This window comes from Scomber japonicus, chromosome 13 (assembly GCF_027409825.1).
Source record: "Scomber japonicus isolate fScoJap1 chromosome 13, fScoJap1.pri, whole genome shotgun sequence".
Taxonomy (NCBI): domain Eukaryota; kingdom Metazoa; phylum Chordata; class Actinopteri; order Scombriformes; family Scombridae; genus Scomber; species Scomber japonicus.
The window spans coordinates 18,411,244-18,426,066 of record NC_070590.1 but is presented as its reverse complement, the minus strand read 5'-3'; positions in this window follow the sequence as shown (position 1 = coordinate 18,426,066).

Genomic DNA, 14,823 nt, shown 5'->3' with positions numbered 1-14,823 from the left:
TGTCTGCTCTCTCAAGTGCCGCAGCCATTTGCACGAAGAGACAGAAGAAAATGACAGAATAAAACCTGCAACTGGCCGTTCCAACAGTTCAGATAACAAGTCGAGATTGATTTACTTTTCTGAAACCCCCTCAGCACTTCACAGTGTCCCTATTAGATCTACTTTGGCTCGTTCAAGGCATGTCGACCATTACACACACACACACACATCCCACTTCATCAAGTACATCTCTGTTGAGATTTGACCTGTACATGTCCCTCAACATGTGACCTAAACCGTGTAGTCTGCATCATCCACAGTCTCCCTCAACTTAATGCTTTGTGAAAGGCGCACGCACACACGGAGACAAACATAATTTTGTGAACACATTTAGACAGTCCTGTGTGCATAGTAAACATGGTAAACAAGGTTAAGTCCAGACACTGATAAGAGCTGGAGACAGACAGGAGTCACTGCTGATGGAACAGGGTTTTTTTTTTTCAAATTCAAGAGTTAGTAATGACAGTCGTGCTTCATCCCAAAACAAACTTAATAAGTGTGTAGCCTTCAAGATGTTTACCACAAAATGGAAATATCCTAGGTTCAATTTTGTACCTTTGTTGCGTGTCATAACCATCTCTCTTCACATTTCCTGTCTCTCTCTGCACATTCAACTATCAAATCAACCCAAAATAACAAATCAAATCTTTAGAAATAACCAACTAAATGTAATTTGAAGATAACTGTTCTTGTCCCTTTATTTTATATCTGCCATTATGAAAGAAATGAAAGAAAGTAAAGTGAAGCGCTTCTAAGTATGCACAGTATACAACCTAGATACATAGAGCTTACAATCAAATCTTAATTAATGCATTTACATCTATCATAGTTAACAAAAACATGGCAGCTTCCAATGAAAGATGATACTGATTACATTATGATATCACGACACACACCAATCTGTACCACACTCATGTTGTGTTTTGACCCATGACTTTGTCCTCAGAGGTTAACTCTCTCCTCTGACAGTCGGTAAGACCCAAATATTTACAGTGCCTTGTCTGCCATCTAAACACCCTTTCTACATGACATATTTATTCAATTATGCTTCATTTCACACAGACAAAAAGAGCGCTGCAGGTCCCAGCCAAGTTGAGAGCATTTTCCACCAACTGTACAGCCTCTATGGCTTTGATTCAAAACAGACGGAGAGAAACTTTGGATGCACGTATGACATTTGTTAAATACTCTCTGTAAACCATTTTGACTTTGTGAGGAAATCATAAACACTGCTTTTGCACGATTCAAGGTCCAGGTACACCACTTGGAGCCGACAGCACGGTGAGGTGTTTTTTGGAAGTGGGCCTTTGGCTTTACAAAGAGTACTGTATGAGCTACCAGTGATTACCTACCACAAGGGAGGTTTTTCTCCAATTTACAGATGCATTTCACTTTCATTGAACATTTGTTTTTGACTGTGCATAGATCAACAAGTTCATGAATTGTCAGGCCGCAACACAAGGTAGCTTTACAACTTGTGGTATCGACATTTGCAAATGTTTAAAATGATTTCTTTACCATCAACTGCAATATTTTTCATATTTACAGTAATTATTTTTACAATATTAATTTAAATGACAGCAAACAAATGAGACAACTATGAATGTCCAAAGAAGCCGACACTGGCAGCTAATTTTTCAAATTTCTTTCCAGCATACCTACTTCCATATGAGCTTGGAATATAATACATGTGGTTAGATGCTTCAGCAAATGTGAAATACTGCTTGAAAATATCACTCTGACATCTTGGTAGGGAAGCCCTTTGATCAAATTTGTGTTGTAGGATAAAAAGATTTAAGTTCCACATCTGTGTGTCCAGTATCTCTTCATATCACCACAGTGCATGCTTACAATCTGTGTTGATAAGTGCAGGGTTGAGCATAGCATTGCACAGTGACTACTGAACACAATAGGATGAAGCTGCCAGCTCTTATGTTGGCAACACAAAGTTAATAAAGTGTTAATTTGGCAAAATTCAATCCTCTCAGGCTCTGTAGAATTGTTCTACTTTTTTGTGTGTGTAATTCACTCTAATGCTTACTTTGTGAGAAAGCTACCACATGTGTTTATTTTAAGTGTTTTGGGAGAAATCCATTCATTTCTTAGTCCCTTCCATGAAACTTAATGAGGCAGTCTTCAGTTTCCCTCTTCCCAGTATTGCAGAAATGGCGCCTATCAGGCAGACAGTAAGCTGACAGGCACCTTCGAGTACAAGGTTGACATCATCATGACTTCATTTTGCCTGCACTCTGGTTTTCAAAGTCAGTCAAAGTCAGTGAGATCTGTAAACGTGGATGCTTGAGGGGGCTGACATTTGTTATACAAGCCACGTGGTCTCAGCTGGCACCTTTCTCCTTTTTTATTTTGCTTTGCTCTCAGCGTCTTTTCCCTCTCTGTTGCTCCCCTCCTTTCTTTACCTAATTGTTTCTTTTCTTCCTGGGTTTGCCTCAGAGGCACAACTTAATGCTTTCTTCTGAAATATCGCTGCGCCTTGCAGAGGCAGTCTGTTTCATGTTGGTGAAGTGTGTCGGGTGTGGGGTGCAGGGGATTTGGGGATATTGAGGTTGTGGCAAAGGGGGGGTTGCTCGTCTCTCTTTCAGGCAACCACTGTTTCATTCCCAAATGTTCCATGCATTAGGCCGTTATTATTTAACTACTGCAGCTTTCACACGCTCAAACACACCATACAACATGTTCACCATCATACTCGTGCCATTGAGGCAGTTGTGAGCAGGGCTTACACAGGGACAGAGCAGTCACTGTGTTTCCCATCATTCTCCATGCACATAGATAGCCCTAAATGGAAGGCAAGGTGGTGTGTGTGTGTGTGTGTGTGTGTGTGTGTGTGTGTAACCGCGACCAGAAAATCTGCTGCACCGCTTAGGATACCCACCGGCTGTCCACATCACAGTGACCACTGATTTCTGAGCTCTGTAATCACCATACACAGGACTATTTTAGTGCAATCTGACTATGGATTAGACAGCAAATTGCCAGGGCTAGTGAGTGTTTCCATGGAGAGGGTGGAAGTTGCTTGTGAGGAATAATAAACAGAGTTAGATTAAGATTAGACGTGATGGTCTGAGAGTGGCAGCAGCTGGAGGAGTCTGTGTGTGAATCCAAGTGAGTACGTTTGTGAGTGGATATGTTTATTTAAAAGCATGCAAGGAGGAGAACAACGAGGGTTTTATACTGGGACAAAGCTGTGCATTTTTTTTATTTCACCCTCACACTTAATCACCTCCATTTGTGGATGTCTAACTGATGACTGCTTCCTCAATGACTATTAATCAGTTGGGTGTAATGACAAGCTGACATAGCCATAAATGTTTATACTCCTTCAAGCACACACATATGTTTTGGAGACCCACAGACTTGTCCCAGGTCTTCCCATAGTTGAATTCATTACACAGTTTGCGGTCGTGACTGTCATGAAAGACAGCTTAAATCAACAATTAGCTCCTTTAATGAAAAAAAGTATGAAAACTCTGTCTAAATCCCTCCAGTCCTAAACACGTGATATTTATTGAATGAGACTCCCATCAAATGGCTGACTGCTGAGAGACTGGCATCGTAATAACTGTACATGCACGCCAAATAATAAAGAAAATAACCATGAAAGCATATTTACACACACAAACAAAAAATCCAGCAATGATTTGAACTGGAAGCCCCAACATTCATTCCTTGACAGTGCCACATCTTCTATGTGCTTCCTATCCACCACAACAAAAAAGACTATTGTCCTTCTCACAACGTCAGCATTATTTTTCAACAATAACTATTGAATATGACACAGATCTTTTTCTACTTTTGTGTGGAATGTTTTCCTAAATTGTGATGAAACTCTACCACATGATGGATATATTAAGTATGCTACTTTGCTCCAGACTTCATATAAAGGCACGTCAAAGCTAATTTATAAGACATGAGATCCAGAGTATTGGTAAACTCGGAAAGCCTGTATGCAGATGCCATGTAAATCATGCCAAACAGAAATAATCTGTTTTGACTCTATAAATGATAGTGACATAAATTACAGAAGGAGTAATATCCCCACCTAATTAATCATCTCAGCAGCAGCTGGTTCAGGTGTGAAAGAGTCAATACAATAAAGCTACATTCACACTGCAGGCCTTAATGCTCAATTCCGATTTATTGCTCAAATCCGATTTTTTGTTTGGCTGTTCATATTACACTTTTAAATGATGTCCTCCTGAAGTGACCTCAGCTCAGTTGATCATTAATGACGTCACGCACAGAATGGTGTTTACGGAAGCAAACATGGCAACAGCAACAGCTGGTGAAGTTACTGGTAGTCTCATTTATGGTCTAATGTTAAAAGCAGTGTGTGAGCAGGTGATGTTAAAAAGGAGGAAGAGGAGAAAGAAAATGAATACTTTAATGATGTCTTTATGCCGAGCATTAGCTGTGTGTTGTCTGTTCAGATTGCGGTCGCATTCAAAAAAATCCGATACGTATCCGATTCGGTACCACATTTGAAAGTGGCCTGAATCGGATTTGGAAATGTCAGATTCAATGCGACTTGTGCTGTTCACATTGTCAGAAACAAATCAGATATGGGTCACATTTGAGCGAACAAATCGGATTCAGGTCACTTTTAACTGCGGTGTGAATGTAGCCTAAGTTGCACTAATGAGGTAATTTCAAATGTTTTTGTACCTGATCAGCATCCACAAAAATATCTAATGCACAAAAGAAACCTAACCTTTTTGTCAAATCCAACCTTAATTATTTTTTCTGGTACTCTTGAAACTTGAAATCAGCATTCACTGAAAAAAAAGCGTAAAATTAGCTTTCCTCCTCACAATTCCCTCAGCTAGGTTCTGAAGTTCACAGTTACGTGTTCATGATTTTGACTATATGTTATTATTGCCTTACGTTGTTGCAGAGTGTTACTATTAGTTTTATCACATTTTCCAGAGACCAGGTTGGCCTCTAATCACCTCTGAAGCTGAGTGGCTACACGCACACTCACCTGTGCTCCAAATGCTTAATTTCCTGCACATCTGAGAGTGCTGGCTGGGGTGGGTCCGACAACAAAGACAGGAAAGAGCTCGAAAAACGGAGGGCTTTGATAGTTATGAGCTTATTGTGCTATTCAAACTCTCTTTTCGTGTGTGCATGAGTGTGTGTGAAGGGAAATGTGGGTGCCATGTGGGGTTGAAGGTGTGAGAGGAAGCCTAACAGGCCCTCCCATGTGTGCACCATTAGATCTACTCTTATTGGCATACACTGAAACCACTTTGATGACTGTTCAAGCACCTTCACAGTGTGCTCCAGGTGTTCAGTGTGACCATAAAAAAACTCTCAAAATTGAACACAGGCACTCTTGTTCATACTAATAGAAAATTGCAGTAATATTTCACAGTGCATTATGTCCATGAGGTTGAATCATATGAAACACTTCCCCAAATACTACAGATTCCCTGTGAAGATTTGTCAGGCATCCATGGTTTTATACAGCCACCGTGATGATGGCGTCCCAATAAAGATGGCAGGGGGCTGTGATTTTTACAAGACCCTTGATATGGCTTGTGGCTCCTCTTGTTCGCTCTTTCTTTTATTGTGTACATCTGTCTCACTGCTGAATATGCCAGCATTGTTCAACACTGGCTATTGCTAAATGTCTGCCACCCTGATGTGGTGGTTCTCTGAGGGTGATTATAACTGCAAATTGTAATTGTAACCACAAAGGCTGATTGGAGGTTCAAGAAGGCTTCAAATTATACCAGATAAGAGGCAAGAAAACAGAATGGAAATGTACACTGGGATTTTTTTTCTTGCCTGGGTGTGCAGGTCTGCCTGTGCGCAGTGGCATAAGGTTACAACAGAACCCCTTATGATGGGCCCTTGTGCATGCTGGTTAGTAGTTATGAAGCACACACATATGGTGCTTTTCCACTATACAGTTCTAACACTACCGCTCGGCTCGGCTTGACACGTTTTTTTTGCGTCTCCACTAGGGATAGTACCTGGTACCTGGTACTTTTTTAGTACCTGCTCTGGTGAGGTTCCGAGTGAGCCGAGCCGATACTAAATGTGATGGCAACAGACTGCCGGCCACTGATTGGTCAGAGAGTCTTCGCTGGAAGGGTCATGAGCCGTCCCACATAAGAATCAAACCCGCCATTTTTAAATACCGACAACAGTGTTACAGCCATACGGCTCAAATCTTGCTTTGTGTGTGACAGAAAGCCACATACAGCAGCAAGTACACCATCACCTCCATGTCCTCCATTGTTTATATGTTGTGTCACGTATAAAACAAAGTCATGGCAGTATCGCTGAGCCGTGCTATGACGACCCCGCCCACGTTGAGTAGGTACCTTTTTGTAATGGAAAAGGTTGTTCCTGGTACCAAACCGAGTCAAGTCAAGCCGAGTTGAGTACTGCTAGAACTGTATAGTGGAAAAGCGCCAATACACACACACACACACACACACACACACACACACACACATGCAGCATTGGGCGTTGGATTTTATAGTTGTTTGGAAGGAAAGTAGAGAGGTCAAAGAGAAAGCACCATGGGTAGCGCTCTGATGTGGTAATGTTAACAGCCTGTCAATCAAATCAACAAGTCAATTAATCAGCTAACTATAGTAATTATTGGGAAGGTAGGTAAAAAAAATACACATGAGCAGGCAAGCCTGTAACCTACTGTAAATATGTATCTAACATAAGGCTTTTTTTCTAACATTGATAGACTGCTTCTGTAGCCAGTTTAACCATTGCTCGTTGCTGGGAATGTAAAATTTCAAAGATGTAACAATCAAAACATGCAATCCTCTATTCTATTGCACACATGACGTCTCATGTTGTATCTCAGTTGTACAGTATTTCGAGTACAGTAATGAAGTAATTTGTTCAAGGTTGCTTTCCTAATCATGCAATAATTGGACCGTCAATCAAGACTCTCTATGTGTATGTGTATGTGTCTGAGTTCTGTCACAGGCTACTTTTGGGGACAAATTTCAGGGCCGACAATTGACCTATGGCTAAGCCACGCCCCCCTCCACTCACTCGGACAAACAATCAACATTCAGTGACAGGCGCTATGGCAGGTGTCACAGTAGGAGACATTTCGCAGGAGGCCATTGATGATTTTTAGAGACAGAAAGATCAGATATAATCTATAAGTCACATATTGTAATCATATATTAATTATTTTATTGTTGAGAAGGTCGATAAAAAGCTTAAGTTACAAGCCAAAATTCACAGGTCCCAGTGCAAACGTGATAAACCACATCTCATCGCCATCACCATCTCAGACAACATTGTTGACATCAAAGTGCCACTGAAGTTAAGGTTTTTGGCTCAGAATATGAGAACAATATAACAGCCTTTTTACCATCTTTACCAAGAGTGTCTCTCCGTTAGTATTTACATTGAATCATTCAGCATAACGTTTGCCAACCTTTGTTATCTCGGCTATTACAGATAAGTTAATGAAGCTAAGCTCCAGAAGTTAACGTTAGTTTAACTAGAGCCGTTTGGACAACAGCTAACAATGATGTACCATCACCAAAGTACAACAACTAGAACAAAATAGGCCAATGAACTCCCAGCAAACAAAGTGACATGATGAACAACGCAGCTAGGAGCTAATGTTAGGCTAACTTTAGAGATGTTAAAGATAACTTTATATTTCTTTCCAGCAAAGTGACAATATGCTGCCTCAAATACGATGTTAATTTACCTTAGAACAGATGTAGACATCCTTGTTATCCCTACCGCACAACTTTATCCAAAGAAGACACATACTCAGTTGAGATGTGGCTTAATAAAGGGTAAAAAAAAAACACCCCGTCTCCCAGCCTCTCAGGATACCTTGTGTCAGAGTTACTGCATAGGTCAATTGGGGACTGCTAATCCAATTAGGGACAAAAGTCATGTCCCCCATTGGGAAAAAGCGGATTTTTGGGTCAGTGGTTCCAGTTTTGGTTAGGGTAAGTCACTGGGAAATTAATGTAATGTCCCCAAAAGTTACCATGGCCTGATTTGTGTGTGTGTGTGTGTGTGTGTGTGTGTGTGTGTGTGTGTGTGTGTGTGCATAATTTACCTAACTTAGCCCAGTAAGTCTAATATAATGTATGTATAACGATGGAGAAGGCATAAATAGCAAATTGCACTGTATTTAATTTAACATAGGTTGTTGTTTGAACACAGGCGTAATGTAGCAATCTGAATCATTTGCAAGGGTCTGTTCTCCACCCCAACACACTGTTAGAGGGCCCACTCCCCCCATGGGCTCCCCACCCCACAGGCATCAACACAACTGGACCCCCACACTGTCTTTACGCCCCTGTGTGTCTACATTTTGTGTGTGCGTGTGGATGTTAATGTGTGGCAGTTTTATTTGGGTACAGTTTCTCATTTCTGCTGCATATCTGACTGTCATGTGTGAGAGAGTCTAATTTGGAGCTGATTCTTCACAGCAAATATAACCCCCCTGAGGACACTGTGATTACTCCCAGGCTAAAGAGAAGAAGATTCAGTTGCTTCAGCAATTTTAACTTACAGGTGGTTTTCATTTTAGTGACAGTATCATCTTCAAATTCTTGTCCTCTTCAGCTGTCTGGCCTCTAAACACACAGACCCACCCTCTCTTCCTACGTTACCTAACTCCTGTGTCCCTGCCTACCCTCTCCAAACACTTCTTTTTCTCAGCTTCTCTGAAGCAGAAGAAGTCATGAGTAATTTCAAATTTTAAAAAAGAGCAAAACAACATCAACAAATCATGATGATATCCATTTATAAATGTTTTTATATTACTGTAAACAGACAGTAATATGGCGATGCATGTGTAGCTGATACCAGTCTCCAGCCTCCTTGGTCAGAATTCACTAAACCTCCTGAACTGTCTTGAGATGCAGGTCAAGAAAGGAACTCAACTTCTACAACACAAACAGAGAAATTGTTTCTTCAGCAGCTGGAAAGACTTTAAAGAATGCTCAGTAAAACCTCCATGTTTATGCAACGTGTTTACCTTCCTCAGTAAAGCAAACACCAAAACTGTCAACCAGAAGAAATAAAGATGCTCTTGCAAAAGGAAGCAGTTTATGGAAAATGTGGCTAATTTTAAGAAACACTTACAGTGAATGGCCACTGCTGTGGAAAAGAAGCTGCAAATCATCTCAACTATTGGCCCCATTTTGTTCTCAAAAATGACTAAAAACGAGAGAGAGAGAGAATTATGTCAATCATGAAATATTAACGTTTAAAAGCGTTTGAAGTGTTACCTTTGAGGTGGCTTTTTCAAGTGATTTGGTCTGACATACTGGAATGACATCTAAAAAGGGAAGTGTCACGTTTCAACATCCCAGTCCCAGAACTGTCAGAGCACACACAGACAAATCCTCCAGAGAATAAATATATGTTCATCTTGCTCAGACTCAGCCTATTGTTTGAACACAGTGAAGTCTATGTTACTGTAAAAGCATTCTTCGAGGACAAAAAAAGGCTCATCCTGATCCAGATACCATATGGAAATAGTCTGATGTTTTTATTAACAATGATTCCTATACATATCTTCACATATATTTACAACACAATTAAATACATATGATCAGAGAAAGCACAAGGTTTTGGTTTTCTGTTCTCTATAGAAAATATAATATCTATAATATATTGGACTAAATATGACAATATTAGAGAAACCAACAGGCTTGTGAAAGTAGTCAAGGTTTCCTTGTTTCAGGCTATGGCTATGCTTTGGTTTTCATTCATTTGACTTCATTTTTCATTATTGACACAAATATTATCAATGCAGAGAGAAGTATTGAGGCAATCTTTGACTGCATTAACTGTAATGACACAGTTTTTTCTAATTTGTGTCACTGATACAAAGTTCCAATTTTGCATTGAACTATAATGTGTAACGCCTGACACAGAGACATTTGTGAATTGTAACTTTTGTGTTGCCGGGTGTTTCCAACAAACACATCAGGATCAAAGCGACACACTTCACGGCTCCAGCTGTGTTTTCCTTCTCTTAACACAAACCCCATCCTGAGAGTGACATCAACAGGACATCCTATACCAACACTGCTGACCTAAGGAGACTTTAGCCACCTGAACATTTTCATATGTTTGTGGGGAATGTGGCCTGCTTTCAATTAAACTGCATACAAGACAGTGTTAGCTTTTTAAAGAGCTCTATGCACAGGCTGTAATTTACAAAATCTGTGTTTGGGATGTGTGCTTGGGGCAGTGCATGAGCTGCAGTGCAATGCATGAGCTGGTTGGCCATTTGGCACAGGCTTTTTTCTTACCAGTAGCAGACCTCATCAAAGCTCAACAACTGTTTAAAACTCATGCTATTTCAAAAGGTAATGTCCACTCATGAAAGCTCATTTATAAAAATGAAAATTTAAGGTAAAGACTGTAAAATACAATACAAAAATTGTAATTTAACAGGAAATGCGCTGTATTAAATGGTAAATGAACTGTACTTATATAGCACTATTCTAGTCTTTACGACCACTCAAAGTGCTTTACATTACATGTCGTTCTTACCAACCTGCTCATCAGGAGGAAGTTAACCATTCATTCTCATTCATACACCGTTGGCGCAGCAACGGGAGCAATTTGGGGTTAAGTGTCTTGCCTCCTGAGCCACAGCCGTCTGTGAATTTACAGATATTTGCAGTAATTTAAAGTTTTACCCTTAAAATTACAGACAATTGACCATAATATAAGATTACATTAAAAGACATACTATTAGTCTTTTAATGGCAATTATTGCATTTGTACAGATTCAAATGTAATTTCATATTAAATTCTCATATCTTACAGAATTTATATGATAATGAGGAGATGCATGTAAAATTACAGCAATTTATACTAATATCCCTTACAAAAGCAAAGAAAATAATACTACAACACTGGAAAGACAGAACAAAAATCTCAATCATACAATGGCTCGAATCACTAACAAACCATTCAAAGATGCAACAACTGACCTTCACAATAAAAGACAGTATAATGAAACCTGGCTTCCATTTATCAACTTCATAAAGGAGAGCTGAATCCTCCTCTCCCACAACTAATACTACAGAAAGGACACACAATTGACATAATGACTGAAGGACAGACATGCACACACGCACACACTCCTTCACACTCTCTCTCTCTCGTTTTTTGTGTGTTTGTATTTGTTGTTCACTATTATGTACTGTTTTGTATATTGTCTCATTTGATTGTTTGTTTGTTGGTTTTTCCTGACCTGCATTCTCTTCTCACACTTTGTATAGCTAGTTTTTTCTGCACAATAAAAAAATAAATAAAAATAAATAAATAAATAAAATTACAGTAATTATTAATTAATCAAATGAATAAAGCTAAGTTGAGCAATTCACTAATGTATTCATATAATTAAACTAGGTCTACTTAACAGCGCTGTAAATTATTGCACGGTCTTCTGTCAGTCTGTATATTATTTTACTCTTTAACTTAAAGTGATGGTTCGGTGTAATTTCGACCTATAGTCATATGCACCATTACGTCTATCTAAACACCACCTCAGCCTTTTTTTTAAGTTGGTCGTAAATTGGTGGAGTTAGAGCTATCAGCCAAATGGCTTAGTACAGGCGCTAATGGAACCAACAGTGTATCTGGTAAATGACCCCACTAATAATGCCTGGATTGTTATCAAACTTCTACAGTAGTACAAATAAGGTCTTTACTCATAAATCCATGCATTGGAAAGTTTGTAAGTACACCAGGAGTTTATTAAAATAAACACCTACCTGATGGCTTTTACTCTGCTGCTACTGCTAAAGCCTCATTTTGAACATTTTGACCATCATCTGTTAGCTAGCTTTGGTCAGTGCTAAGGCTCTCCCGTCCTGCTGTTTATGTCACAGTGTCACCAGCATCTAAATGAATGTATTAATTACATTTAATTATGTTTTTCCTTGTTTTGAATATAGTAAAAACCTGTATTTTAATATGGAGTCACTATAGATATAATAGGAAATTCCATAACAGAACTGCATAATAGGCCTACCCTCAATTTACAGCAATTATTTAGATTAAGCTATTGTTCTTGTTTTTGACATACAATGTTTAATTTCCATTGTATAATGAAACCCCTTTTTAACTTTGCATTCCTCTAATATGACTAATACTGTAAATGTGTAGACATTCAGTTTTGTTGAAAATGCACATTCCGTATTTATAAATTATGTTTATTTATTTTTGTTTTGTGTTATTGATTGACACAGTTTTTAGAATTAAAGTAAAAAAGAGTATCTTCCTAAAAATTTGTTGAATATTTGCTAAAGACACTGAATTTCTGCAGCGAATTTAGCATAATTAGTTGAGGCTCGTTGAGGCCAGTGAGAGGTCACCCCAGCATGGTCAGTAAGTGAAACAAAATATTTCAGCAGTGCTGTCGATGACATATTGTCCATAAATCTCAGCAAACAATAGCATAGTGGTTCCTCTGTAGCTCTGGCTTTGAGAACAGAAGGTACTTTTTGTTGTTTTTTGTGCAGATTGGGAATGCTGATTTTGGGAAAGTGTAACCATTGTGCAGTGGAGGGAATGGAAAAACCACTGGCATAAAATGCTTTTCTTTTCTATCACGGCTAAGCTGACCTTCCCTTCCTTTAAGCACAGTTTGGCACGATCAAGAGATATAATGATTAAAAGCACTGGTCAGTGTTCACATGGAATGTGATAGAGGGGAAGTCTTTTTTTCCTGAGTCTTTCTTTTCTAAAATATTCTGTATGCATTTTAAAACCAATCCCTGCCTCCTGTTTTACCACAGCAACACTAACCAGCAGATATAAGTAGAACAGGGTGATGAAGGGATAATCAATAAGGTCAAATGAAGGTTAACCACTCCTCTCTGCATCACTGCTAAACATCACAGTCTGCAGCATGCAAGCTGTATCACAAAAACTGCATCTGGTACTGGTAAGATGACGGAGTCCACCGCCAGATAATTTGGGTCACATAAGTTCACATTTTAAAGTGGCAACACATGCAAAGTCTAAAACTGACAAGTAGCCAGCTTCTTTTCAGGCAAAATATTTCACTGTAATTGGTGCAAAACTCCCCAAAAATTATTTTTCACATAAAGTCCAAAAAAGGTTAGATCTCATGAATTTAACAGGATTTTTTTTTTTTTTTTTTTATTTAAAGTTTGGTTTATGACTAAGGTCTCTTGGCTTCATCCAGCAAGGTCATTTACATTTTATCAGTGAGAGCGGTGGAAGAAAAGGATGAAATTGTCCTCCTTAAGCATCTGGTTTCACCCCCTGGTGTAGCAGTTAGCATGTTCCATCTGAAATCCAGGAAACATCTTGGCAGAGTTTGGACATTTCCAGGTGCAGGGAAGTCAAAAGCACCCGTAACTCATATTTTTTCTTATGTAGGGAAAGAAAAGAAATATATTATCTTCAAATACAACATTAAAGGCAACGAGAACAAGTGTAAATGTGTTTGCATGTGAACTTACATGCTTATATACTTATAAGTGTGTCAGGCTGCATGTGTGTTTGTGTTTTGCGTGTGTGTCGAGAGAGTGTTAGTGGTTACTCAGGGTATTCTTGAAATTGTTGTCTGACCATACTGGAGTTGGAAGACTGACATAGATCGGTATTTGACCAGTGGTTTCCTCTCAGTGAAATGCCAACTGTCATCTGTTTAGCTTGGAATCCTCTGCACACTATATATACATCAAGCTGGAGCACTATCACAGCCTGAATGAACTGGCAACTGAGGACATTTCAGAGGAAGAAATGGCCAACATTAGGCTATGGCAAAGTGTTATTGCTGCAAAAAAAGATGAACAATGTTTCAGGATATTCCAGGTTATTTTTAGTCTAACATTACATCTGCAGTGTCAGAAGCGTAATTGCAACTGGGTGGGTGGATATGTGCTTAAAAATCAAGCACTACCAAACTAATTCTAAATACGATTTTTTTAAAAGGCTTTTGTAATTTATCTGGTGGAACCACAACTATTCATGTTTTTCTGTCATCCTTCCAACAGTGATGGATTGGCAAAACTAGAACTTCACCCTATTAAAGGACTCACAATTAGAAAGAGGTGTGGATATCATTGGTTTGAAGGGTGGCACTTTTTGTTTATCTTTACCTTGCACAGCAGCTGTGGCCTTCCTAATCATGATGAGATTTACTTCCAAGCAGACCATTTCCCTGTTTGTTTTCTATCTCTGAAAAATGCAATTTTGGATTTTTGACAATCATTGTTTAATACAAATATTCAAAATTCTGCCATTGGCCATGTCTCACATTATACATATTAGATTAACAACATGATGAACATTTGCTTTTCTGGGCAAACTGTAGTTTATCTACAGACTTTTTTCAGCCTGGTCAATTATTACTTTAAAAAATACTACTTTAACCTCTTAACGCACGCTGTTCCGTCTACGGGACGGATGTTAGGAGGTAGCCACAAGTTCTTCTGAATATTTTAAACACCAATCCTTAAACATATATATTCATGCCGTACATCGTTGGAAAGCTTAGATTGTCCTGATTCATTCAAGACCACTCACGACTTATATGGTTGCTCACAGCCGTAATAGTATTAGCGATTAGCTCGGCTAGCCCCTGAGCTAAGTAAGAAAAGCTATAATGCCTACATACCTTCAAAGTCTTCCCTTTATCCACAACGATCATCTTATGACTCAGGACTTTCTGTACAGCTCGCCAAGTATCCATTCTTGTGAAATATGAAATCCGTTTCCATAAATCCGAAATACTTTCCTCAATATGTC